At 56.9% G+C, this 26,303-nt stretch overlaps 1 long non-coding RNA gene across 3 annotated transcripts; it reads left to right on the plus strand.

Moving 5' to 3' along the window:
- The first annotated feature begins 9,539 nt into the window (after window positions 1-9,539).
- On the plus strand, window positions 9,540-14,025 carry LOC123831921. Of its 3 annotated transcripts, XR_006787982.1 has the most exons (5): window positions 9,540-9,788; window positions 12,271-12,384; window positions 12,726-12,931; window positions 13,160-13,571; window positions 13,673-14,025. It is a non-coding gene; the product is annotated as an uncharacterized LOC123831921 (long non-coding RNA). The 3 variants fall into 3 exon arrangements; XR_006787981.1 differs by having other exon boundaries at window positions 13,160-14,025; XR_006787983.1 differs by having other exon boundaries at window positions 12,858-12,931; window positions 13,160-14,025.
- The last annotated feature ends 12,278 nt before the right edge of the window (window positions 14,026-26,303 follow it).

Here is a 26,303-nt window from a genome sequence, read left to right on the forward strand (position 1 = left end):
CCACCGCGGCCGGGCGGCCTTGCACTTACGCTCTCCGAGAGCCGCCCGAGTCCTCGCGGACAATGGAGTCCCGGTTGCCGGTGTGGAAGCCACGAGGCCAGAGGCGTGGTCACTACGGAACCCCCAGGGAAGCACACGCGTGTGGGGCTCCGATCGGGTGTGGTCCCGGAGCCAGACTGCGGGGGTGGCTCGGGGCGCGCTTTGGGCGCACAGGACTCTATCGAGGCTTGGCCGTTGGCGATGAAGGAAAAAGGATCCGAGGAGAACAACTCGGTGTGTCGTGCGTGGGGAATGGAAGAAAGCAGGTGGACTCCTGTTGTTTTTCGAGGGAGGGGGAGTCGGCGGCAGAGCACAGTGGTTCTGAAAGGTGGGCGTGCGTGGGAATCGTGAGGGGGCCGTGTTAAAATGCACAGTGGGCCCTGCCGCAGGAGAGTCCGACTCAGCGCGTCTGGGTGGGGCCGGAGGACTCCTGTTTCTGGAACATTCCCGGGTGATGCCGAGCTTGCGATGTGGGCCGCCACTGGAGCGGCGCTGGTGTGCACAGTGGCGGGGCGGGGTGGGGGTGGGGGGGGTCTTGGAGAGTGAGAGAGCAAGCCTTTGAGGGCGCGTGTGGAGGGCCTGGACGGTGAACGGCCACTCAAAATGCACGCACTAGTGGGTTAAAGAAAAGTGGATACTCTCTGCTCGCTGCATTCAGCGTTGCATGTAAGTCCATGAGGTCAAGGTTATGAATCAACTTATCCACCTATATTTATTGATTATCTTTTGCTGCTTAACTTAGCAGTAACTGAGAGAGAAATATTGGTGGATTTGTACATTTTCCCCTGTGCTTCTCTCAATCTACCTTTGATTTACACGGTGTGAGAGTTTTTTTACTAGGAGCACATACATTTGGAATGCCTGCGTCTTTGAGTTGAAATGTTTTTATTATTAGGTAGTAGTAAACATTTTGGTGAGTTGAAATTTTTTATCATTAGGTAGTAGTAAACATTTTTTTGTCTTAGAATCTATTTTTTCCAAGACTGGCCTAGTTATGCCGGTTCTCCTCTGGTTAATGCAAAGAAAAGAATGTGTCTCTTTCTGCCTTTCACTGTCCACTGTTTTGAGTCCTTTTGCCGTAGGTGGTTCCCACACTGGGTTTCTCCCAGCGCCATCGTGTCCAACTCTGCCTTTTAGCTCATAGATTTAGCCCGTTTCTGTTGGGGGAATCGTGAGGAATGTGATGTGTAAGTTTCCTCCTTAAGGAGGGGCTTTGGAGAGTTTGAGCCCCCAGTGGTCAAGTCCGATTCAGGCCCACGGGCCCTCTGACTTTCTCTCTGTGTGTCTCCACTGCATCTTGAGAAAAATGTGGGTTTTTTGTTTTGTTTTGTTTTGTTTTCAGCTTAGGTACAGGGATGGAACAGAATCTGTGGGAAATTCATGACTCCACTCAATTCCTCGAGCTTTTCTCTGGCAACCTTAAGAGGTAGCGGAGTGCAGAGAAGGAGGAGGAGCCTGGGCTTTGGTGCCGGTCTTGCTCCGCCCTGTCTGGCTCTGTTGGGGGGGGCAGGACGCCGGATAACCCTTAATCTCCCAATCCGTTTCCTCGTCTGGAAACCCCGCAGTCGCCCCTGCCTCCCTGAGACTTCCCCCACGAGCGTGGAATGGCCCTTGTGCAGCAAATACTCATGTTCCTCTTCTCCTTCCTGACCTTGACGGCATCAAGAATGTTTTGTAGATATTGCAAATCAGTGTGTCTTCGTGATTTGTGATCACGACTTACTAAAATCGCCTTGTGTCCTGATTTAGTAATTCATCTCCGCCTAAGGACAGACATGTGCTATCCTGGTTGACAAAGGCTTTGCAAAAACAACAAAAAAAAAGAAACAACAGCCGCTTCCCCATAGGTCGTGATGTCAGTTACCCTTGGCCTGGCAGGGATTTCAAGGAGCTGCAGAGCTCTCCAAGGCTTTTTGTTTGCATACTTTTTAAAGGGCAGCTAGAGTGCAACTTAGGTAATACAATTGCTTTCTCAGGAATTCACGGAGATCAGCACACAGATCTGACCTGGGGCCAGAATGAATAAGAAGTTCCTGGCGTGCCAGGGTAGAAACGCACGCGAAGAGTCAGACATTCGATCCTGTGCAAGTGAGGGACTTGGAGGCAGTCCCTCCCCTGGGGTCTTTGGACCCATCAGATGCCGATAAAGCAGAGTAATAATCTGCCACAGATCATGTCTTGCCCTTTTTTACTCATTTTCATCATCAGTCAGATATTTTGTGCGTCCATAGGGATTCGATTGAAATCGTTTTTGTGCGATCGGTCACTTGGCCGGAGGTATTTGTGTGTTGCTGTGTCCTTGGCACTTGTTTTTTTTTCACGCTCTTCGGCCGTTTGGAGTCTCGTGTGGAATTTCCAAGGGAAGACTGGACAGAGGAAGCATGAGAATACATGTAAAAACTGGGCCATACACTGGAGGTTTCCGGGCGTGGCATGGTTCGGCTAAGGTGGGAAGTGGGACCATCGGGACGGGTTTCCCACGGAGGCTGGTGGGGAGCAGGACCTTGTGCCAGAGACGGCTTTCTGGCTGTGTGTCCTCGGGCAAGCTGCCTCACCTCCCTGTGTCTCCGTTCCCTCAACCGTGAACAGAGGATGGCGACGCCTTCTTTGTAGGGTAGTGGTAAGGATCCAGGGAGTCTTGCTTTCTCATTGCAGCCTAGAGCTCCCCAGCCCACATGCAGGTTTCCGGCGGGTGACAGGCTACTGGCCCCAGGCACCTGGCTGTGAGCTTCCGCATCTGCTCCGCAGTGTTTCCCTTCGAGGGCTGGGATGCAAGGAACTCTGGAAGGCAGGGCTGGGGCTGGGGCTGAGGATGTTGGGAGATGAAGGCTCCAGTGCAGCAAGACGAGGCCACCACAGGTGCCCCCTACCTGGTCTGTTGACGTCGGGGGTTTGTGAGCTCTTCTTTGACCAGTTGGCAGCAAAAGTATTTGACACCTGTGAGCACAGCGACGACCAGAGCAGCTGAAGGGACTGGTGCCTGTGCTGTCGTCAAGAGATGGGAAATAATTCGGAGTAAAGATGTGGAAAATGACTCTTTAATGTAAATGTTTGTTCTGGGGGCTCATTCCTGTTCTTTCCTTCAATCTCCCCGATAAATGAACAGTTGTCACGCCTTAAGAGGTGCGAGTTTGTGCAACAGCTGGTTGGTTGCTGCCCCCTCTGTCACGTGACCCGGGGGACCCTGGGGCTTTGGGGAGTCGAGCTGAACAGCAAGCGGATGTTGCCGGTTGTGGACGGTCGGGGTGGGAGCGTCTGCTTCCGTACGCTCGTCTTCTCCCCTTGTGCGCGTCTGATACTTTCCACACTTCTGAGTCTTCAGACATTTGCTCAGGTCATGAAAAGGCCTTATACAGGATAAAGAATGATATGGAATTTTGATTAAGGTTGTTATTTCTATTTTTTTTAAAGTAGTCTTTCTTTTTTAAGATTTTATTTATTTTTAGAGAGGGAAGGGGGGGGAGAGAGAGAGAGAGGGAGAGAGAGAGAGAGAGAGAGACAGAGACATCAGTGTGCGGTTGCTGGGGGCTGTGGCCTGCAACCCAGGCATGTGCCCTGACTGGGAATCGAACCTGCGACACTTTGGTTCGCAGCCCGCGCTCAATCCACTGAGCTATGCCAGCCAGGCTGTTATTTCTATTCTTATAAAATTTTCTAAATAATACGGTAGATCTTTGTACTCTAGTAACTTGTTTGATGTTGTCTGATTTCTCTCCTTTTCTTTATTATTAGGATAGAGGTCACTGAAGCAGTCAGGGAAGGTTCGTTGGTACCGATTAATAATTAGTGACAACTGCATCAGCGAACACTCGTGCACTTACAGTTCCTATAGGAGGGGCGTGCCTGTCATCCCCTGGCAAAGAACTCAGCATCCCCCCCACAGCCCAGCGAGGCAGGACCCCCATTCTGCGTGAGGAGACTGAGGTGCCAGAGTGACGCATCCAAGGTCCCATGGCCGGGAGGTGGCAGAACCAGGATTCGAACCCAGGCCGCCTGGGCCCATGGTTCATGACCTTTGACTGTGTACACAGTGGGGCAAAAGTAGGTTTACAGTAGTTCATATGGAACATAATACAGTAATTAATAAATAATAATGCAAGAATAAACTCATGGACTCATAGCTATAAACTGGTGCTTGCCCCACACTGTAGAGTTGCACCAGAATTTAGCTTTGGCCCCAAAATTTGGCCAAAGTCGGCTTTTGGCTTTGGCTTTGGAGGGGGAGCCAGATGTTTGCGTCAACACCACTTCTGGCACCCTTGACCTTGTGTGTGTGATTGCAAGAGCTGCTACCCTAACTACCCAGCTTCGTGTCATGTCCGGATTACAAACAGGAATGTGATGAGGGTGTTGTGTTAATACTGGTGCATCCCCCTTTCAAAGTGCAGATGTTTCAGATGCTCCACGGAGGTATTTCTGTGTGCTCTTTACCTGAAAATCGGCTGGAGGAGAAAAGTGCATAATTTTTATTGCAAGAAAAAAATGGTGCAGAAATGTATGAATGGGAGATATATTAATTTTCTGTGCAGAAGTAATTATTAAGAACATTTTAGCCCTGGCTAGCATAGCTCAGTGGATTGAGTGCGGGCCTGTGAAACAAGGGGTCGCCAGTTCGATTCCCAGTCAGGGCACATGCCTGGGTTGCAGGCCGGGTCCCCAGTAGGGGGCATGTGAGAGGCAACCACACATTGATGTTTCTCTCCCTCTCTTTCTCCCTCCCTTCCCCTCTCTCTAAAAAGAAATAAATAAAATCTTTAAAAAAAAGAAATATTTTTAAAAAAAAGAACATTTTGAAAGTTAAATATATAGGGAAATAGCTTGAAACTGAGAATGCATTAGCGCCATAACTTGAAGAACATCATGCCAGCAGGGTTTATAAGAATGTAAATAATCGTGTAAAGCAGAATAAGAGAAATTAGATTACCTCATAATGCTAACTGTCATGGAGTTCTGCAGTGACTCGAACTTACAACATGGAACAAAACACTGAAGACATGTACCTAATTCATAGTTAAATTCATTCAGGTTTTGAGTCTTCATGGAGAACGTGTAAGTTTTGCACCAAAAAGTCCCCAAACTCACGTGTAAAACGTGAATGATAAGCAATCCTCCATCCATGTGGTACAGAACATAAAAACTGTGAATGAGTGGAGACAGTGCTAGCAAGGACAGAGGAGGGTTGAGCGATTCTGTTCGTCCAGCAGCTTCGGAAGGGAGCGCCCGCCAGCCTCGCAGCCGATCCCAGAAGAGTCAGGCACCACAGGCGGCCCGGGGCCCTCCCCCACGCTGCCATGTTAGCCCTGTAACATATACAACGATCGGGTTTTAAAAGTTCTAATGCTTGAATATTTAAAGTAAAAATTCAACGTGAAATTCTATTATGCCCTAGAAGTTTATTTTATGAAAACTATTAATCTTAGGTTAAATATCGGCTTTAACATTTGGCCAAACCGTGCATTCACTGAACTTCTAGTAGCTAAAACTCTATAAAACAGAAATGAAATGTAACATCTTTTTCTCTTTTTTTTTTTAAAGAGGGAGAGAAGCATGGATGTATGGGAGAAGCATCAATGTGTGGTTGCTTCTCATGCACCCCGCTACTGGGGACCTGGCCTGCAGCCCAGGCATGTGCCCTGACTGGGAATCGAACGGGTGACCCCCTTCGGTTTGCGGGCTGGTGCTCAATCCACTGAGCCACACCAGCCAGGGTTGAAATTTAACGTCTTAAAAGTTATAAAATTTAGTAGAGAATTACAGGACAGTAGTTACAGGGAAAAAAAGTCATTCAAATATGGGATAGGGAAGAACTTGAATAGCTCCAAGGTAGAAAGGCAAAGGGCGTGGGATCAGGGTGACCAGAAGCGGAGCCCAGATTGTTTGCCAGGCACCGTGGTAGGTACGGGGCGGGGGGACGAGTGGACATGACCCCTGGTGACAAGGTGGCGGGGACCCCTGCCCGAGGTGTCGGTAACCCCCGGCCTTGGGCTCAGCACCCCCGGAGCTTGCCTTGAGCCTACCAAAATACTGAGAACCTGAAAACTTGCACTGGCTACGTATGAAATACAAAAAAAAAACTCCCCCCAAGTGAAATGAATGTTTAAGTATCTACGAAATGTCACATCACATCAGCACTACTAGTTGATAGTTCACGAACACCTCGTCACGTTGCACAGATTTCAGGGCTGCAGGGAGATCGCCGACAAGGGCACAGACAGCCCGCATCAGCCTTCTGTGGACCGGCCACGTCGACGGCAAAATCGTCCAAGTCGCTTCCGGTATTTTCACGGAAAACCGTACAGTGAACTCGGGGATCCGTCTGATGTGGCGGGGAGGGGGCCCCGCCTGTAGGAGTCCTCAGACCTAAGGGGTTATTTATTTATTTATTTATTTATTTTAAATTAGCCTAATACAGTTCTTTTTTTAAAAAGATTTTATTTATTTATTTTTAGAGAGGGAAGGGAGGGAGAAAGAGAGAGAGAGAGAAACATCAATGTGTGGTTGCTAGGGGCCGTGGCCTGCAACCCAGGCATGTGCCCTGGCTGGGAATCGAACCTGCGACACTTTGGCTCCCAGCCCGCGCTCAATCCACTGAGCTACTCCAGCCAGGGCGGACCTAAGTGTTTAAAAGTAGTCCTGAGACACGCAAGAGACTTGTCCTGTCTCTCCGTCCACACACAAAAGCCCAGTCTTCGCGTGCTTCCGAACACGCTCGGAGGTGGCCCTGGCTGGTGTGGCCCTGGCTGGTGTGGCCTGGTGGACAGAGCGCCGGCCTGCGGACCAAAGACACGGGAAGGTGTACAGATGGGGAGGCAAGGTAGTCCCACACTGACAGGCAGCCACCATTAACATTTTGATTAAAAATACCAAAGATTTCCCTAAGCCTCAGTACCTATAAATAGATGTTCAACGGCTTTATTGAGATATCATTCACATGCCATTGACTTCACCCACTCAAAGTACACAATCCAGTGGTTTTCAGTATATTTGCAGAGTTGTGCGGCCTCGATCACAATCCGTTTTGGGGCATTTCATCAACTCGAAGGACCCAGGGCACCCATCGGCTCCCGCCCCGCCCCTCCCCCACCTCTCCTGTCCCGGCCTGGGCCACCACTAGGCTGCTTCCTGTCTGTGGATTTGCCCTTCCGGACAGATTGCACGTGGTCTTTCGTCTCTTTTTGCTGCTTCCACTAAGCATGATGTTTTCAAAATTCATCCGTGTTGTGGCGTGTGTCAGCGCCTCACCCCGTTCACGGTCAGTGTTCCACTGTGCGGTAGACCTTACTCCACTCATCTGCGCATCAGCTGCTCACCCGCTGTGGTTCCGGGCGGTCCCACGTGCTTTGGTACCTGTTGCCCCAGGGAGACGGTGTCTCTAGCCCACGCATCTTGCGTGGGCTCCAGCCACAGTGCTCCGACGTCCAGGGGCTCCAGAGCTGCTCTGGACCCTGTTTGCGAACCAGCGTCGCCGATGAAGGCTCGGATGATGACAGATCTCTGAACAGTTGCCCGACCAAACCGAGCCCAGGTGTCCTGCCCATGTTTGCTGTTGCTCCTCGCAAAGGCTGCCTTGGCACGTATTCAGCATGACCTCATTCTCTCTCTTTATGGCCTGAAATGATGAAATATCGAGAAAGAAGGAGTTACGTTTCGGGGCATGGGGTTTGGGAGACGTTGGGCTATGGGGACCTGATTACGTAAGGGGGTGACATAAGGAGGCTTATTCACCCAGCCCTGCCCTTGTTTGGACAGTGACTGGGCCACTCGCGATGTTTTTGAAGCGACTGGAAATAGAATCAGTCGCCCTTGGCCGCGATATCGAGACCACGCTTCCTGGGTTGGGAAAGAGAAAACTAAGGGGCGGCAAATGATTACCGGGCTGTTTTGATGAGGGTGAAGCTTTGGAACATTTGCAGGAATGAATGTATATTCCCAAGGCAGCGTCACAATTTCTGAAACCCTTTCTGTGAGCGACGGGAAATGCACAGCCACCCAGACCCGCCCTTGCGTTCCTCTGGGGCTTCAGCGGAGCGCTGGCCTCTGACACTGGGGGAGGGACCCGGACGGGCCCCAGGGTCCTGCTCTGGTGGCCCCTTGACCTGTACTCCAAATAGGTGAGGTGAGCACAAGCATTTCTTCTGGCATAACTGAATTACTCAGAAGTCAGGAAAAACCGATCCATCCGTTTGGTGTCTGTTCCACGTTCACTGCCGTGTGTCCAGCCAGGCACCGAGTGGGCCGCTCCAGGTGCAAAACAGGATCCGCACTTGCTTCCAGGGACGCGGAGAAACCCTGGAGTTAGAACAAACAGTCGGGAGGGAAAGCGGGGAGGAGAGAGCCACGCGCCGGTTGGAGCGTCTTCCTGCGTTGCAGGGAAGCGGCAGCATTAGAGGAGGATCGGGCAGGCCACAGGGGTGGCCGCATTGAGGTGCGCACGCAGATTGGGGATGAGGACCCCTGGCCGGAGGACACCGTCCTAGTCCCCGGGCAAGGTTAGGAAAAGGAGAGGAAGAGGAGCAGTCAAGGAAGAAGGATAAGACACGGCAACGACTCGCAGAGGGAAGAGCAGGAGCCTCGGGAGGCCGGGGGGCGGCCCCGGGCCGGGAGGAAGGGGAAGGTTAACTCGGGCCGTGCCTCACGGTTCCCCGAGCAGCACCCAAGAGGGGAGCCGGGCCGCGCATCTTCACACAGGGCCGGCCCGAGTCACCGAACTGGAGAGCACACAAGTCACTGCCCTAGAGACGGAGAGTTGAAGCCAGGTGAACGGCTCGGTGCACTGCGGGGTGAAAGTGCTCGAAGGACCCAGCTTTCCCCTCTCTCCTTCCTCCCCTCTTCCTCCCCTCCCCCTTCCCCTCTGCCCTCCTTCCCCCCTTTCCCAGCGAGATGGAGGCCACCCTGCAGGAGGCCGCAGAGCCGAGACCCAGCAAAGGGTCTGGGCAGGTGAGGGCAGAGCCTGCCGGGAGGGGCAGCGAGCAACACTGTCCCGTGAAGTGAAACTGGAAGCGAGAAGCGATGACAGAGGAGCAGCGGCTCACCGGTCACTGGAGGGCCACTCTGGGCGTCCACTCCAGGGGGCAGTGTCCCTGTCCCATTTGGGGTGTTCTGAGAGAATGGAGGGGCACTGAGGGCTGAATAAAAGGCCTCTTATGTAGTAGGAGCTGGATGGGGGGTTGCTAGGGAAAAAGGTGAGAGGTGAATATGACCGGGGTTGGGGGGGCAGGCCCGTGTCTCCCAGGAACTCTCTGGGGGCTGGGGGCTGGGGTGGGGCGGGGGCCGGGCAGCACGGCGGTGGGGCCAGGGCCCCAGGGCGGAGGGTCTGGGTGCCCAGGACGGCCTCGCACACACTGAGTCAGGGCCCCTGTTGATTCAGGGGGAGTCCGAGCCCTGGGTAAACTAGGAGTGGTGGTGACTGACCTGGGAGGTGGCAGGAGGGAGGGCCGAGGCCAGGACCTTTGGACAGGTCCGGTGCAGGGAGGAGGGAGAGCGGCCCGTGAGCCAGAGGCTGCTGGGCTCCCAGGCGGTGGAGTCACCCCGGGACAGTCCTGGAGGCTCGCCGTGGGGGCTGGGAGGGAAGGCCGCACCGGCCCAGAGGAGGCTATTGGCGACTCCAGTGGTTTCGGTTCCCGGATTTCAAGGGACGCAGGACTGGCCAGGGGAGGATGCGGTGTGGCACTCGTTAGCACTGAAATCACGGGAAACGCAAATCGAGTCTCAAACACAATTTTTCCTCCCCGAGCTGTGAAGCGGCACAGGTGAGCTGCCCCTGCCGTCCGTCCGTCACCTGCCCTAACCTGGGCACCTACCCCAGGCCTGACACCGGGTGATCGTGGCTGTCACTGGGGACCCAGAGATGGAAGAATCACGTGGGCTTCTGAGCATGACAGTCTTAGCTAATGTGACTTGTGTGTGTGTGGGGGGGTGGGATTAAGGAAAAGCTGGGGTCACTCCCTGGGTGTTTGTCTGTTTTGGCTCCGCCCTGGTAGAGGCGTGGGGAAGTGCAGATCATTTCATTCCAGCTCCCTTGCAGACTTTGGGAGGTCCGAGCTTGTAAAAGGAGGGAGGGGAGGAGGTACAAAGCTTTTTTTTTTTAGGCTGTGGAGGGAGATTAATTGGATTGTCCCTTTGGGGAGGGAGGGACAGTTTGGCAGAAAGCTTCTGTGTGCCCCTGGCACTGCAGGGCTCTGGGGGGTGTGACCGGGAGTGCAGAGAGGGCCCTTGCTGGGAAGGAGGGGGTTGCCCTTGACAGTGAGAGGGGCATGCGGGTCTCTCTGGAGTCGAGTCCTTGGAGGGTCCCTGAGAGCTGGGTCCCGCAGGGCCTGTGGCGAGGCTCAGCCCGCAAAGATGGGGAGCGGGAGGCCTGGGCTGCCTGGGACCAAAGACGGGGCCCCTGCTCTGTGTTCGGGCTTCTGGCACTGGCCGGCGCCCCCTAGTGGGCGGCTACCACTGGAACGCAAGTGCCCCGAGGTGGCCGAAGCTGCCCCACCCGGCCCCACGGGCGATCAAGGCGCCCAGTGCTGCCGCCCGAACTCACTCCCGCCCTGAAGCAGCTGCAGGAGCCACACACACACAGGTCCTGAGTTTTAACAGATTCGTCCTTGAACAGGGTCTAATCGATCTCTCTGACGTCGGCCACGCTTTATGCGCTTCTCTATTTCTGTTACGAAAAATCACACCCACGCAGAAATGGCCTGCTGCCCACTCGGGGATAATCTTGGGCCACTGCCGGGTCTTGGCTTCCTCCTCTGTTATCGCCGCTACGTAAACGTTCCAGCGAAGGCGGGCGTCGCTTCAAAAGCACACGGATCGTCGGTCCGCCGGGCGGACGTGCGTGTGCTCTCGTTCCCGCTGCTGAAACAAGAACCTGTTTCACACACTTTCCCGCAAGAGCCATCGGAGCGCTGAGCTGTCACCTCTGGGTCAAAGGAGCCGTGCGCGTTCCTCTCCTGTCCCCGAAGGCAGGGAAGGGACCCAGGGGCCGTGACTCTGTGCCTGACGCCAGAGAGGCTCTGTACACAGGAGGCCCCTGGGTGCCGGGGCCTCTGGGGCACCCTCCCTGTGACACCCTCCCTGCGGGTAGTGATTACGGGCTGGATGGCACGTAGGGAGGGAGGGAGGGACGTCACGGCTCTGCAGCCCTGTGACTGTCACCTTTGCACACACGAGTGGCTTTCCCTTCGTCCTCACGGTGGCCTAGCAGCACGCTCCGGTCCGAGAAGGATGGAGGAAGCAGGAAGCCATCTCATGCCTTTCTGGAGAAGGCAGAGAGGCGCCAGGAGCTTCTGCGGGGTTCCAGATTTGACCCCAAGGGCTGTGCCCTTTGGCCCTGTCCGCGCGGGGCTGCGGGCGGAGGGCTGTGGATGGCCGCCGTGAGCGGACTGTAACTCCCCACCCCGATTCCATCGTCACTGTTCACATCTGGGGTTCTCTCTTTCAAAGCTGTTTTTTTTGTTTGTTTGTTTTTTTTGGTGTTTTTTTTTTTTGACATTTGCCTCCTGGCAGAGCAGGGGCCAGCAAGGAGGAGGAGCAGGGAGGTGGACTTGGCTGAACACAAGGGGAGGATTTTCTTAGTCAGAGCGTCCGAAAATGGCCTGACTCAGAAGACAGCGTGTCCCCGGCCTGGAGGCCGGCCCGATGAGGTCCCTCCGGGGGAGCACTGCCCGGCGCTGCGACAGATGCGGGCGGAAAGCAGTGGTAGCCGCCCACTAGGGGGCGCCGGCCAGTGCCAGACACAGCTCTGAGCACTCAGCTGTGGGTTCGCCCGGCTCCTGCAGGAGGGGCGCTGCAAGGGCAGCTGGTTCCTTCATTTTACAGCTGGGGAAACTGAGGCACACAGAGCCTCCCCCCGTGAACCTTCCGAGCTGATGGGGCTGGTGAGTGAAAGCCAGGCAGTGTGGCCGCCGTCTGTGCAGCCACTGTGTCCTGTGACATGGATCCGATCACGAGGGGCCCCCGGGGTTCCACGCCCCGCCCAGGAGCAGCTGTCGTGGCTAACAGGAGCTTACGCGGCCGCCGACCCAGCGTGACTCGCGCTGTTAGAAGTCGGCGGGGCCGCCAGGTCCCTGACTCTGGCCACCACCCGTTGCCGAGGCAGCGGGGCTGGGTGTGCTCAGGACAGCGGGCAGGGGACGTGTGGGCGCCAGGGCCTGCGGCGCCAGCGTGGGCACGCGGTGTGCCCTGCCCGCCTGCTGCCCCGGGGTCTGCGAATGGTCTCCCGCCCTGTTCCTTCGCGCTCAGGTGCAGTTTCAGGAATCCACCCCAGACCCTCCCCGCTGAGGCCGCGTCCTCGCCTGGGTCCCCTGCCCCGGACACGGTGTCTCCGGTCACGGCTGAGGGGGCAGTGACAAGAAGGTGAGCCTTGGAACCTGGGCTTGGAGCCTGGGTCGCCCGCCCCCGGGACCGGTGGCTCACGCTTCTCACAGGTGCTGTTCACGGCAGCGGGTGGAAGACTGCGGTGCGGGCCCCAGCGCACCCGCTCTGCACAAGACTGACGTCTGCCTCTTCCCTCCCCGACTGGCCAAGGCCCAACCAGAGCGCAGCTCTGTGGCTGCTGGCCCGGAGGGCGCCGTGCACAGAAGACGCGTGTGCACCCTGTCCTTGGAACGATGCTCTCCTGCAGGAGTCAGGCCGCCACCCCGGGGCTGCGGCGGGGTGGCACTTGGACGTGCTCTGATCAGAAAACTTGGTCCTAGGACCTTCTGTTGGTAAAATGAGAAACGGCTAGGATATCCCTAAGACGCCTTCTAGCTGCAAAAGGTGGTGATCTGTGACCAAGGAAGGAGGGAAATGTGTGTGGCATAAAGGACAGACATTTTCTGTAACAGGCTAAGGGGCAGGACGGAGGAGCTTGGCCCCCCAACTCCACACCACGCCTTCCAAGTTCAAGCTCCTGCACGAGGTGCGTTCTGGTTTCCTTGGGCTCTTACCTCCCAAAGTCCCCCCGGGAGACAGGAACACACACCACGGGCACAGAGTCCCATCAGGCGAGGTGGCCTAGAGGCTGCCCCTCGTCACCATGCAGGCAGCGGGGGGCCGGGCCCTCTTAGGCACCGATGTGACATGACAGTTAGCTGCGTGTGAAGTGCCCCTCCAGCGCTGCCTCGCCACGGGTGGGCTTTCTTCGCAGGGATTCCACAACACGGGCTAAAAGGCTTCTTCGGACTTTGTGCCTGGGAAAACTGATGTCCCGGACGGACGGGTCGGTCACTCCTCCCGAATGTGTCAGTGGAGGTGGGCGTCTCGGTCCCGGGACTGGCTGGCCCTTCCCAGCCCGGCAAGCCTTGGGGGTCTCACCAGTCCCACCTTTGAAAAGAAGAGAGCTGCTTCTCGCTTTCCATCAAACACAGGTCCCAAATGGCTGCACCTGCCGAAAAGGAGAGCTTTCTGAGGGCTGAGACAGGAGGGTCTGCCTTTCCTCTTCGCTTCGAGTCCTCTTGGGCCTGCAGCCGGAGCCTCGTGGAGAGTGAAGGAGGAAATGCCTCGGGCACTAAGGTCACAGTCTTGGGCAACAGTTTGGACCAGAAGTCATAACGGCATGTGTGCGTTGCACCACGTTCAGCATCTGTTGTCGTGACACAATCTTTACAGGCTTTTGTTAATTTTCCCAGTGCTTATCCGTGCCTGCGTTCTTTCCCCACAGCTGTCTGGCCTTCTTCCTGGCCAGCCTTGGTCTGAAATGACAGCATTTCTGAAGCTCCAGCTGGTCTCTATCCCCAAATATGGATTTGCTCCCTGGTGCCCGGAGCATCGCTTTCAGAATACCGGGCTCTGGCATGTCACAAAGCAAAGAACTGTAGCACTTTGGTAATGCAGGGTAACTCATGCCCTGGCCGGGTGGCTCAGCTGGTTGGGGAATCGTCCTGTATGCCGAGAGGTTGCGGGTTCGATTCCTGGTCCGGGCACCTACGGGAGGCAACTGGTCAGTGTTTCTCTCTCACATTGATGTCTCTGTCTGTCTGTTCGTCTCTCGCTCTCTCCAAAATCAATAATAAAATATCCTCGGGTAATCCCTGGCTGGCGCAGCTCAGTGGATTGAGCGAGGGCTGTGAACTAGGCATCGCAGGTTCGATTCCCAGTCAGGGCACATGCCTGGGTTGCAGGCCACGGCTCCCAGCAACCGCACATTGATGTTTCTGTCTCTCTTTCTCTCTCTGTCTCTGTCTCTCTTTCTCTCTCCCTTCCCTCTCTAAAAATAAATAAAACCTTTAAAAAATATATCCTCGGGTAAGAACTTTTAAAACATGTAGGATAACTCAGCAAACTGGAGGGACAGCGGTCAGACACACAGTCAGCCTCCTGAGAACACCACCACAAACAGCCTTACGCGCAGGAAAGGCCGGTCACTGCGTGGGAGTCTCACGAGCAAGCCTTGCAGGCCCCCACGTGTCTGCTCACTTTCTGTCCTGGATTTCAAAACTCAGTGATACATTCCACACGGGGACAACACTGTTTTCTTAGACTCCGGGTTGCACTTTCGAGAAAAGCAAAAGCAACGTCAGGGGGTTTGGAATGTGAGTCTTCTCCTGGGTGGACATCGTCTGCCGGAGATTTGGGAAGAGAAGGAGGTCTCGGTCCTCAGCCGTGCGTCACCGTGCCCACCCTGGTTTGGACGGGCCCGGGGGCTTGTTGCAAGCCCAGCAGGGGCCTGCCCGGGGCAGCGGGGCGGCAGGGCTGCGGTGTCCTGAGGAAGTCCTCGCCGGGGGTTTCGGTGACACCCAGCTCGTGGAGCAGGATGGGCATTTCCTCTTCCGAGTGACTTTGGACAGAGGTCACGGTCTGGAAGAGGAGGCTTCAGCCACCAACCCGGAACTTTCTTCTACCTCGTCCACACTTGTTCCCACGGTCTTTTGTTCCTAGGGCGCCCGGGCCTCCTGCGGCCCCCGGTGGGCCCTATGGGGTCAGCATGGTGCCAGCTGTCCTAGGATCTGAAGCTAAGTTCAGCCTCCTGTTTTCCATCTATTTCCCCACACTGGAATTTCTGAAAGAGAGCAAAAACGAAGGCACGTCGTCGCAGAGAGGGTCTCGGCGATTTTATCTAGACCTGATCTGTCCATCGCCTTTCTGGCCCTGCCCTGGCCAGCAGCGGAGGGAATGTTGAGCGGCCTCGTCCTTTGCCGCCTGGGATCTGAGGTGCCACGAGATTCCTCCGACAGTGGGCCTGGGCCACGGAGCCTGGGGCGCCTCAGCCACAGAACCCTGGCCTGTCACCCCCCAGCACGGAGAACTACAGGACGTTTCTGTGGCCCGGAAATCGCAGGATCCCGTGTTAACTGCTGTGCTGAGCTTTCGGCAGCGGAGAACAGGCCTTTCCGTGTGCTCACGGAAACCGTGTTTTTAGAGAGAGAAAGGATCTTGAAAACCGTGGGGCGTGATCTCTTTTCACAGCGGGGCAGTCGGGCTTGGAGGGGCGGCACTGACACTGGCCTCGGGCTCTGGTGGCCCAGCCCAGGACTGTGGGGGCCCAGGGGGCTCACCCCACCACCCCACGCGGCCTCTGGAGGAGGGTGGGGACACCCGTTGTCCTCGGTCACACACCAAACCCCCAACTACAGGCGCCGGAAGGCCTGGGCCGGGCTAGCGACTCTAATGACACACTGGGGGCAGCGAGGGTCCTGGGTGTCTGCACTGTCGCCCGCCCAGAAGAAACCAGGGTCTGGCAGGAGGGAAGCGGCCAGTCCCCACCTCTGCGGTGTCCCCAGGGTGACAGAGGCTCCCGCCAGGCGGGGATGCAACTTGGGTGTCGGCCTTCCTCAGCCACAGCCTTCGGTCTGGCCCCTCACGACCCTCACCTTTCAGCAGCTGGAAGGTTCGGGGTGGACCCGGTCTCAGCTGGTGTCGGACAGAATTCCCAGGCCCTGGCCGGGTGGCTCGGTTGGTTGGAGCGTCACCCTGTACACCAAAAAGTTGCGGGTTCGATCCCTCGTCGGGTCATCCAGGAGGCAACTGATCGATGTTTCTCTTTCCCTTCCTGTCTCTCTAAAATCCGTAAATGTGTCCTCAGGTGACGATTAAAATAAAAGAATTCTGTTACAGTGTCTCAAAGCCGAGTTCACCCACAGAGGAGCATTTTCCCTCGAAAAGGGCTGAAGACTCTCTTCTGCGTTCGTCGGAGCCTTCCCCTCGGGAAACACCGAAGGCGGTGTCCTCTGATCTCCCCTTCTGTGCCTCCTGAGCCCCACGGGGACGCGGGGACCCCTCTCTGCCGGGCTCTGTCGGCGTGGGGCAATCGGTGCTGGCGGCACCGTGGGATTCAACCCCCGGAAGCCCCAGGAAGCGCTGTGATGGCGAGGCCCCGCCTGACAGCACCACCTGGCAACGACGGTGCCCTGGGGGGGGGGGGGGGCACCGGCACGCACCGGCACGGCTCCAGGCACTTCACAAACACAGGGAGGGATTTCTCCCTGACCCCAACCCCGAGAGGCAGGCGCCATGGTTGCTCCTGGTCTTCAGGGGCGCAGGGTGAGGCCCAGAGGGGTTAACACGTGGGCTCACAGCCAGCTGCCTGTGGGCCCCCACCCCACCGCCTCCCCTCCGGGGCCCAGCGGGGGGCCCAGGGGGAGCCGCCTCTGTGTCAGTTTGCCAAACAGCACTGAGTCACGAGCACAGTTTCAGTGAGAACGCACTCAGGAGATGTTGAGATACGCAGGCCGCAGGGCGGGGAGCCCCGGTGCCCCCCTGCCTCCCCCAGGCTCATCGAAAACCCACCCATCTGTGTTGGGAAGAAGCTGGGGGGGGGGGGCGGGGAGGGGCCCTGAGCAGGCGTGGCACTCTCTTGCCCCTGGCGGATATGAGGTTCTTCTTAGCAACCCTGTGAAATCTGAGTTTTCTCTCTACCAAGTGAGTGAATGTGCGTTTGGAAATAGAGGCTGGCGAGTGTCCCACAGGTCAGGGTGGCTTTGGGCTCTTGGTCTTGGAAAAGTAACTGCCGCCAGGCTGGCAGGAGGGGGCCCCTTGCAGGGGTGGATGCATGGGGGTGGGGGCTGTGGGGGACAGGAAGCCCAGCGCTGCGGCCTTGCAGGCTGGGGACGGGCTCCGGCTGGCCACGGCTCATTAGCCCCGCGGCCAGGCGCCCGGAGGTGGGTGGGGAGAGACAGGTGGCTGCCCTCTGGAACACCGGGAAACCGCCGCAAACCACGTGCTTCGTGTTCAGAGCCACTGGCCAAATTCTTGCCCTTGACATAATTTTCCAATTTTTTCTACCAGAAAAAGGCTTAATCTGGAGAAGGGGGTGGGCGGTGGAGGGGGGAATATGAAGGCTAGGAAGGAAGAGCCTAGCTAGACTGAAGCTCCCAGGATTCTGAACAGTGGAGAGGAATTTCACCCCAGGAAGGTGCTGCGAGGACAGGGACCCCTCGCCCACCGCCTTGTGCAGAGCGAGTACCCCAAGCCACATCCGGGGGCGGGGCGGGCCCCTCTGGACAGCCCGGAGTGCGTGTGAAGGCCCCCTTCTTCCAGCCTTAGGAACACTGTAGTGTGGTCACTCCACGGGTGTCCACGCCCAGCGACGCGGGGGACACGCTTTCCGCCCGCCCGCCCGCCCGGGCCCGGTCCGGCACCGGCCCCGGGCCGCCGGGAGAGCACTGAGTCATCGCCGCCTCGTCAGCCAAGACGTTTCTGGGAATGTGCAAGCGCTCCAGCGACAGGACATTCCTCAGCGTGTAGTCGGAAGGCCACTCCCCACTTCCTCTCCACTCACGTTGGTTGCATCATCTTTCCAAACAGGACCCAACAGATTTATTTGAAACTTTCGTGCCTTCGGGGGAGAGAGGCCGGGCGGCGCCGGGGCCCCACCCCTCTCCGCGGAGGGCGCCGGGCAGGCAGCGGGCAGTGCCCTCTTGCCTTTCGGGGGACAAGAGAGACACGCGTCCTGCCCTTTCTACGCCCCCTCCTCGCCCTGGAAAAGCGGCGCTGCGGCCGGCGGGACCCGCCCCCGTCCCAGGCGTGTGCAGGCGCCCCGGGGCTGCGAGGCCCTGAGAATCTCTGACCTTGTCTCAGGAGCAGAGTCGGGAAAGAGGGACGATCTCGCCAGCCTGTGGCCCCGGGGGCAGGCTTTTGCACGTCTACACCCCGCAGGACATTACTTATGAACAGTGCAGTTAGCGAACCAACGTGCAGGGTTTGCAGAGGGGGGCTGGGGGCTGGGGCAGGGGGTGCAGGGGCGAACAAAATGAGCGTCTGTTGTCTGGAAGGGCCGGTGTCCTGGTGGGGGCTGGGCCCTCCGCATCCTGCAGCGCCACCGGGTGCTCCCAGTACAGGGCTCGGGTCACCACCTGGGGAGGATTCGGGAGGACCGGCTTCGGCGGGGTGCTGGAGCTGGAGGTGGAGCTGGGCTGGGAGCCGGCGGGGACACGACGCAGGGTCAGTGGGTGGTGGGGCCGCACAGAGAGGGGTGGGGAGGAACAGAAGGGTAGACAGACGGGCGGCTGAAGCGGCGCCGGGAGAGGCAGAGGAAGCCGGTGGGCGGGGCGCAGGCGGAGGAGTGACCAGCTGACGTGCTCGGACGGCGCACGCTTTAGTTTGCAGGTGGTTGTGAGCCATCGAGAGTCAAGCTCCAGACGTGCCGTGGCCGCACGTTGAAATTTGGCCTGAGACTGATGCAGGGACCAGTTAGGACCGGTGTGGCTGTGCAGGGGGGCTGGGGCTGGGCTGGAAGCATGGCAAAGGCGGGAGTGTGCGGGATGGATGGTGGTGGTCACGGTGCCGGGCATGGCATGGAGCGCCTAGGCAAGCCATCTCACTTTATGCTAAACCCAGCCCCATCTTACAGATGGAGAAACTGAGGCTCAGAGAAGGGAGGCATGGGCCCATGGCCATGCAGGGTGTAGCAGCAGGCCTGGGGTTTCAGCCACACTGTACGGTAGAAAACAGAACGCCTGGAAACCAGTTAACGGTGGGAGGGGGAGGGAGGCATTCCAGTTGCCTGGATGCCTCTGAGGACAGATGACAGTGACTGAGGTGGGGACCAGCAGGCCGAGGTAGACAGGTAAGCTGCCTGTACCAGGGAGCTCAGGGTGGGGGGTGGGTATGGGCAGAGCCTGAGGAGCCCCACCTGGCATGGGGCTGACGGCTTGCCACTTGTCCTCATGACCATGTGACAGCCTGTGACACACTGCTATTGCCATCATCAGTTTGTGAGGACACAGGTGCCTGCAGGCATTAAGGAACTTGCCCAAAGCCACACAGCTGGGGGGTCACACCGAAGTCTGACTGAGAGGCGCCCCCCCCCCCCCCCCGGCTGGGTAAATGCAGGGAGTGTTCACCCCAGAGGGGGCGCAAAGCTGCCCAGGGGACCTGTGGGCTCCTCACGCTTCCTGCATTTGCCGGCTTGCCCGCGTCTGTCAGGCGTTAATGGGCCCTGGTTTTGTAACAGGACAAAGCGTTTTTTTAAGGAGAAATTTTTTAAGGTTTTTATTTATTTTTAGAGAGGGAAGGGAGGGAGAAAGAGAGAGAGAGAGAGAGAGAGAGAGAAACATCAATGTGCGGTTGCTGGGGGTCATGGTCTGCAACCCAGGCATGTACCCTGACTGGGAATCGAACCTGCGACACTTTGGTTCGCAACCCATGCTCAATCCACTGAGCTATGCCAGCCAGGCCAGGACAATGCATTTTTAACAGAGCAAAGGGATGGAAATGTAAATCGGTAGGCTTTTGGAAGACAGTTTTCCAGCCTACATCCAAAGCTGAAAATCTGGCATGTTCTTCAGCCCAGCAATTCCGTTTTTAGACGACAAACAAGTGGGTGGAGATGTGGGAAGACCCCTGAGGCAGACCCTGTGGATACCGCCAGTGTCGAGCAGTGAAGGACTGAGACGCCTTTCGGCCCAGACGTGCCTTTGGGGTCAGTGCCCGGCAGCTTCCAGAGGGGCCGTACAGCTGATGTGGGTGTGTAAGGATTGTTCACAAGGTACTGACACACCAGGAAAACACACGATGAAACCTTATCTACCAATTGGCCCTGGCCAGTGTGGCTCAGTGGATTGGCTGCCGGCCTGCAAACCGAAGGGTCACTGGGTCGATTCCCAGCCAGGGCACATGCCTGGGCTGCAGGCCAGGTCCTCAGCTGGGGGCATGCAGGAGGCAACCAATCGACGTATCTCTCACAATCAATGTTTCTCTCCCTCTCTTTCTCCCTCTCTTCCCCTCTCTCTAAAAATAAATAAATAAAATCTTTAAAAAAAAAGTTTCAACCTTAACTGTAAAATTAAAAAAAAAAAACCCATTATCTAACAATTTGGCCTCGTGTTGTCAAAAAATGCATTTATATAATGCATTCACGCAACAATCCAGCTTTTCAGAGAAGTGCAAATGCAAATGTTGATTTAATTTGGATTGTGATGAGTGTTGGTGGGAAGAGGCCGCACTGAGTGTGACGGGGAGGCCACCCGGCCAGGCGAGCAGCGGCACTTGGAGGCCAGAGTGGGAAGGATGTGTGTTAAAATGCTTTGTGACTTTAATCTGTCTCTTTTAAATTAATTTTTAAAGAGTTACTGATTTTAGAGAGAGGCAGGCGGTGGGGGGCGGGAGAGAGAGACGTCGACCTGCCGCTCACTTCCGGGCGCACTCCGCACTCATTGCTCATTGGCTGCTTCCTGCACGTGCCCTGGCGGGGGGCGGGGCCGGACTCGTACAGGGACCGTGCTGTAACCGACCGAGCTGCCTGCTAATTTTTAATTATCTGTATTTTCTAGGTTTTTTTTTTTTTGCACAGTAAAAATGGACCGCTTGGGAAGAAATATTTGCTTTTAAATACTCTTTAAAATGGAAAGAAACGGGTGCAGAAGTGAGGAAGGGGGGAGGAGGCGAGAGTTCAGGACTCACGCGGAGGGAGGTCCCCCCCCACCCAGGTCCTGACCGCCACCACAGTTGTCTCACTTTCCTCCCCTTTATCCCCCTCCTCCCTGCACTGTACCCCCCACCCCGCCCACCGGCATTCCACCCCCTCCCCGCCCTTAGTTCCTGTCCGTGGGTCACCCAGGCAAGTTCTTCGGCTTCCCCATTTCCCACACTGTCCTTGGCCTCCCCCTGCGTGTTTTGACTTGGAGGCTCCCCTCGCCTCACGTGGGACTCAAGAATCGCATCCAGGAATGTCAGAGCCACGGCGACTTGTAAACGCGAGACTGATTTTACGTGCTCCTTTCTGGGCCAGAGAAGAGACTTCAGGAGAAGTCGGGTCATCCGTGTCAACCACTGGCTTCAAATAAAACTTACCGTCTCTTTGTGAAAACGTGCATTTTCAACGACATCCCTTTTCCTCAAACCAGGGGTAGTCTGGGAAATGCTGGTTTTTTTTTTAATATTTTATTTATTTATTTTAGAGAGGGAAGGGAGGGAGAAAGAGAGGGAGAGAAATATCAATGTGCGGTTGCTGGGGGTCATGGCCTGCAACCCAGGCATGTGCCCTGGCTGGGAATCGAACCTGCGACACTTTGATTTGCAGCCCACGCTCAGTCCACTGAGCCACGCCAGCCAGGACGGGTGTTTGTTTGTTTGTTTGTTTGTTTTTGGGGTTGTGTTTTTTTGCCTCTTTCAAACCCTCTGGGCTTTCCAGACCTCTGACCTGCTTCCTCATCCTCACGGATGACCCAGGGATCACTACAGAATGCCTCTGGCTGCGGCTGCAAACAAACCAACCCGCCCATCCTCGTCCCCACCCTGCCTTTCTGGCTATCTGCTGGGTTCGAATTCCTGGAAGGAACCCTGACCCCTCTACCCCGGAGCCTTTGCACGTGCTGCCAGTGCACACACATGCTCCCTGCCCCGCCCCTTCTTCCTTCCGAGGAGCTGCGCAGAGCCAGCCCTGACTGCTCCTGGGGGGCGTGGTCGGAGCCCCGCTCCTGTACCCCCCTCACGGGCATCAGGTTTATCTGTGCCTCTGTTTGTTCTTTCCCTGTCGTCCCAGTGGGACCGAGCCCGATGAAGGCGGGGACAGTGTCCACGATGAGCTTCGGGGACACCTACTACCCAGGAGTGACTGAGGCCCACAGGAGGAGCGAGCCGCGCGCGGAATCTTCGAAGCTGAAGATGAGACGCAGCCTTCGAGCACCCGGGGTGGGGGTGGGGGTGGGGGTGGGAGCGCACTGGCGCCAGAAAGTGCCCGTGCTGTGACTCCTTTCCGCCTGGGGAAGGAATGAGCGGGTGCTCCTTCCACGGGAGATGAGGACGCGGGAGCAATCAGAGAGAAGCATTTTCCGCAGCCCCGGTGGGCTGCCTGTGAAACGCCCACCGGCCGCTTCTCCGACTCCGCTGCTGTCCCCCGGGCCCACGCCGCCGTCAAAATGGAGATCCTCCCTGGCTGGCGTAGCTCAGTGGAATGAGCACAGGCTGCCAACCAAAGTGTCTCAGGTTCGATTCCCAGCCAGGGTACATGCCTGGGTTGCAGGCCATGACCCCCAGCAACCGCACATTGATGTTTCTCCCACTCTTTCTCCCTCCCTTCCCTCTCTAAAAATAAATAAATAAAGTTTTTAAAAAAATTTTTTAAAAATGGAGATCCATTCAAGCAGCTTCTCATCGTGTGCCCCCGCTTCCACTCAACCCCCACCCCCCCCAAAATCCACCTTCAACACAGCAGCTGGGATAGCCGTCCAGACGGAACCGCACCGCTGCCCTGCTCATGGCTGGCGTGACTGTGGCGACAGGTGCCGACCCCGCTCTGCGCAGGCGGGCCCGTCCTGGTTCCCATCTGTCTCCTCGCCCGCTCTGCTCCGGCCGCCGGGCGTCCCTTGGGAGCCTCGGAAGTGTGTTCTCTCTGCCGCTGGGAACACTCTGCCCGGCCGTCCCCTCTGCCGTCTCCCATTCAGGCCCCCACTTAGTTGTCGCCCCTTGGGGAGACCTTCCCTGGCCTCAGACATAGTTCTCATCTGGTCTTGTCTTACCCTCTTCCTCCTTCCAGCTCTGTCGGAGCTGCTGTTTGGTTTCTGGTCAATGTGGTTACCTGGCTCTTCCTCCCAGGACGCTCATTCCCTAGAGCAGGGGTCTTCTGAGGGCGCGACCAGGTGCCCGGCAGGTGTGGAGGGCCCAGACGGGGAAGCACGTAGCACAGACGCCATGACTGGAAGCAGGAACACACTAGGTCGTCATCGATGAAAATCACCGTGGCCGAGGGAGAGAAGAGGTGCTGCATTTTAGGGTCACGAGGCTGCTGGGGTTCATCATATCCATCCCAGCATCCGTCCCTGGAGATGGGGGCGGCATCCGGACTCTGCCAGACCTCTTGCCGAGATCAAGAGCCAATGATTGCTCAGGGCACAGGGAGATGGACAAAAGTAGCCAATGAGGTGACCCGGTGAGGTGACGTTGCTGAACTCTCCCAATCGGATTGCATAATTGCACTTGGATTCACCACTTAGCGTGACATTTGTTAAGCACATACACTGTGGGGAAGGCAGGTGTGGAATCCTAAGTTGGCGCCCCAGGAAAGAGGACCTCACGTGCCTTGGGGAGGCCACGGGGCGTGACCCCTGTCCCAGCTGTCTCAGCATCAGTCAAGTACAGTCAAGAAGATTAAAAGGGTGGTGGCAGAAAATGGCCACTGTAATGCCTGGCATGTAGTAAGTGCCCAATAACTGTGTGTCCTCACAGAACACACAGCAAGTATTTCTACTAGGACAGGTGACTGTGGGCAGTGGGCCCAGGACCACCCTGCTAGAAATGGCATTTCCCAGCCTCCCTTGCAGCTGGCAGAGCCATGTGACCAAGTTCTGGCTGGCGGGAGCTCCGGTCCGGTGGTCAGGTGTGTGACTTCTGGTAGGGCCAGTGGGCCGCGGGCATGACCCTGCTCTGGATGCACGGGCCTAGTTTCATCCCCCGTGAGGGGTGCAGGGCCCTGGATGGTGACAGAAATAAGGGTGAGCGAGGGGAGCGGGCCTGCTCGCCAGCCCACCCACTGGCTGCCATGGGGAAGGGGGCGAGAAAGGACTCTCTCAGGGGAGCCGTTGCGTCTGGGGCTCTTTGTTACCAGGGAAGGCTCCCCCCACGGTGCTGAGGTTTGACTCGGACGCTGGAGGATGCATAGAAACGTATCGATGGCGTGGTGGGCTCAGATCCCGGGAAGAGGGCCACAGCGTGCGCAGGCGTCTGGAGGGAGGAAGGCCCTGGCACATCCTAACCCAGCGTCTCTGCATTAGAGCCTCCCGAGTGTTGAGTACAGATTCCCGGGGCCCCTGCCACTCCTCCCCGGGCACCTCCACCCAGGTCTTCTGCACCAGGAGCCACAGGGTCTGGGCCAAGGAATCTGAGTGTTTACCCAGTGCCTCGGGTCAGTCCTGTGACCAGCAATTCCAGGAACTGCTGAGCCAGGCCTGCAGGCTGCGGGCTCGGGGAACTGCCGGGGGGATGCTGGGTTGAGCCAGAAGTACATGGTCTCAGCTCCTTGAAGGAACTCGAACTTTAACACACAGTCCCCTTGCTTCTTTTCTCTTGGGGGAGAGGTCACACAGTCTTTTCGAAATGGGACGAGAAGTATCACCCTTTTCTCAGAAAATGCTCCCTCCTCTCCTAACATCCGAACACTTTTTCCAGGCACCCAAGGGTCTGCTCTTGGAAGCCAGTGGGAGGTCTTTGGGGGTGGTGATTTCAGTGAAGACAGGGACCCTGTCACGTCACAGCAGTGTGGGGACAGAATGTCCCATCGTTAAATCGGGGACAGATCAATGGGAACATAACCACATCTGGTTCCATCCACACGCGTGGAAGTGCCACTTGCAGGTCATTCGCAGCCACAGTGGCACACTCTGGGGGGGCCTGTTCTGAACCCCTGCCCGGGCAAAGGGCTCTCGGTGGGAAGCCCAGCTGAGAGGTGAGGGAACACGGTGCGGGGGGCGTGGCCTGCCCGGGTAGACGTCACAGCGCAGAGGAGGCGGATGAGACCCCGTGCAGGGGGCGGGGTGGGGGGGGCACCGATACGTGGGCGAGGGTCTGGGTGGGGCGGAATTCAAAGGCGAGAGTGCAGGGGCGGTGACCTGAGGTTTTCGGCGTCTGGTTTACAGCAGTACGTGGAAGGACTGCAAGGGGTTCACCCGGAGATTCCCAGAACACCATGGGTGATGGGGGGGGGCGATGGGAAGGAGGCCGAGGATGGAAGGTCCGTGTTCGGGGGTGTGGTAACGGCTGCCCCAGGGGAGTCGTGGCTGCCTCCCCAGAGGGGCTGGGACGGGAGGCAGAAGGCACGGCCCTGGGGCCCCGCCTGTGAGTGGGGGCAGGAGAGGAGGCGAGGAGGGGGATCGTCAAAGGGGAGAGAGAGACAGAGCGGTGGGGGGCCAGGGACAGAAAGGGCAAGCAGACCATTGCGCTGGGCAGCTTGGAGGCCCCTGGACGTCCTTAAGGGAGCCTTTTGTTTTATTGTTGACGGCGCCATGAAGGTCCGTGCCCTTGTCCTTAGTGAAAACACGGCCAAAACATGCAGAGAGAAAGAAATGTGAAGCCCGACATTGACTTGCAAATGGTTTGGGAAACAAATACATGTGTACACACACACACACACACACACACACACAAAATGTATCTATGTATATGCACACACAAAATACACAAAATGTGTTATGTGTATATGTATGTATATTACATACACACAAATACAAATAAATATACACAGATACATAAATACATATATATATATTTTTAAAGATTTTATTTATTTTTAGAGAGGGAAGGGAGGAAGATAGAGAGAGAGAGAGAAACATCAATGTGCAGTTGCTGGGGGTCATGGCCTGCAACCCAGGCATGTACCCTGACTGGGAATCGAACCTGCGACACTTTGGTTCACAGTCCAAGCTCAATCCACTGAGCTACGTCAGCCAGGGCAAATACATATATTTCAATGATAAAGCAAATGTGGCAAAATGTTCACAGCCGGTGACTCTGGGCAAAGGGCTGGAGGAGTTCCTTGTCATCATCTTGCAGCACCTTCTTTAACTTGGAGATGACATCAAAATCCCGTTTAAAAAGGGTGCTTTTGAGGCTAGCGCAGGATGCAAGCCAGACAGTGGTGGGTGAGCCCCTGCAAACTGAGCTGGAGGGTTTGCGGGAAGGGAAGGGAGGGTGTGGGCACAGAGGGGTGGGATTTTCTGAAGACCGGGAGGAGTGGGTGCTGGAGACTCTTTTAAAGCTGAAACCACTCCTGGAGGGGAGGCGGCGGAGGGGGAGGAGGAAGAGGGAGGGCGGCCCGACCGGGGTGAAAATGCAGGACCGAGCCCAGGGATCAGCCTCGAGGTGGAATAGGGTTGGGGCCCCTCACCCATTGACAATGGCCCGCGCCGGGTGGCCCCCGGAAG

This window comes from Phyllostomus hastatus, unplaced genomic scaffold (assembly GCF_019186645.2).
Source record: "Phyllostomus hastatus isolate PE091 unplaced genomic scaffold, TTU_PhHast_1.1 phas_scaffold_182, whole genome shotgun sequence".
NCBI lineage: Eukaryota > Metazoa > Chordata > Mammalia > Chiroptera > Phyllostomidae > Phyllostomus > Phyllostomus hastatus.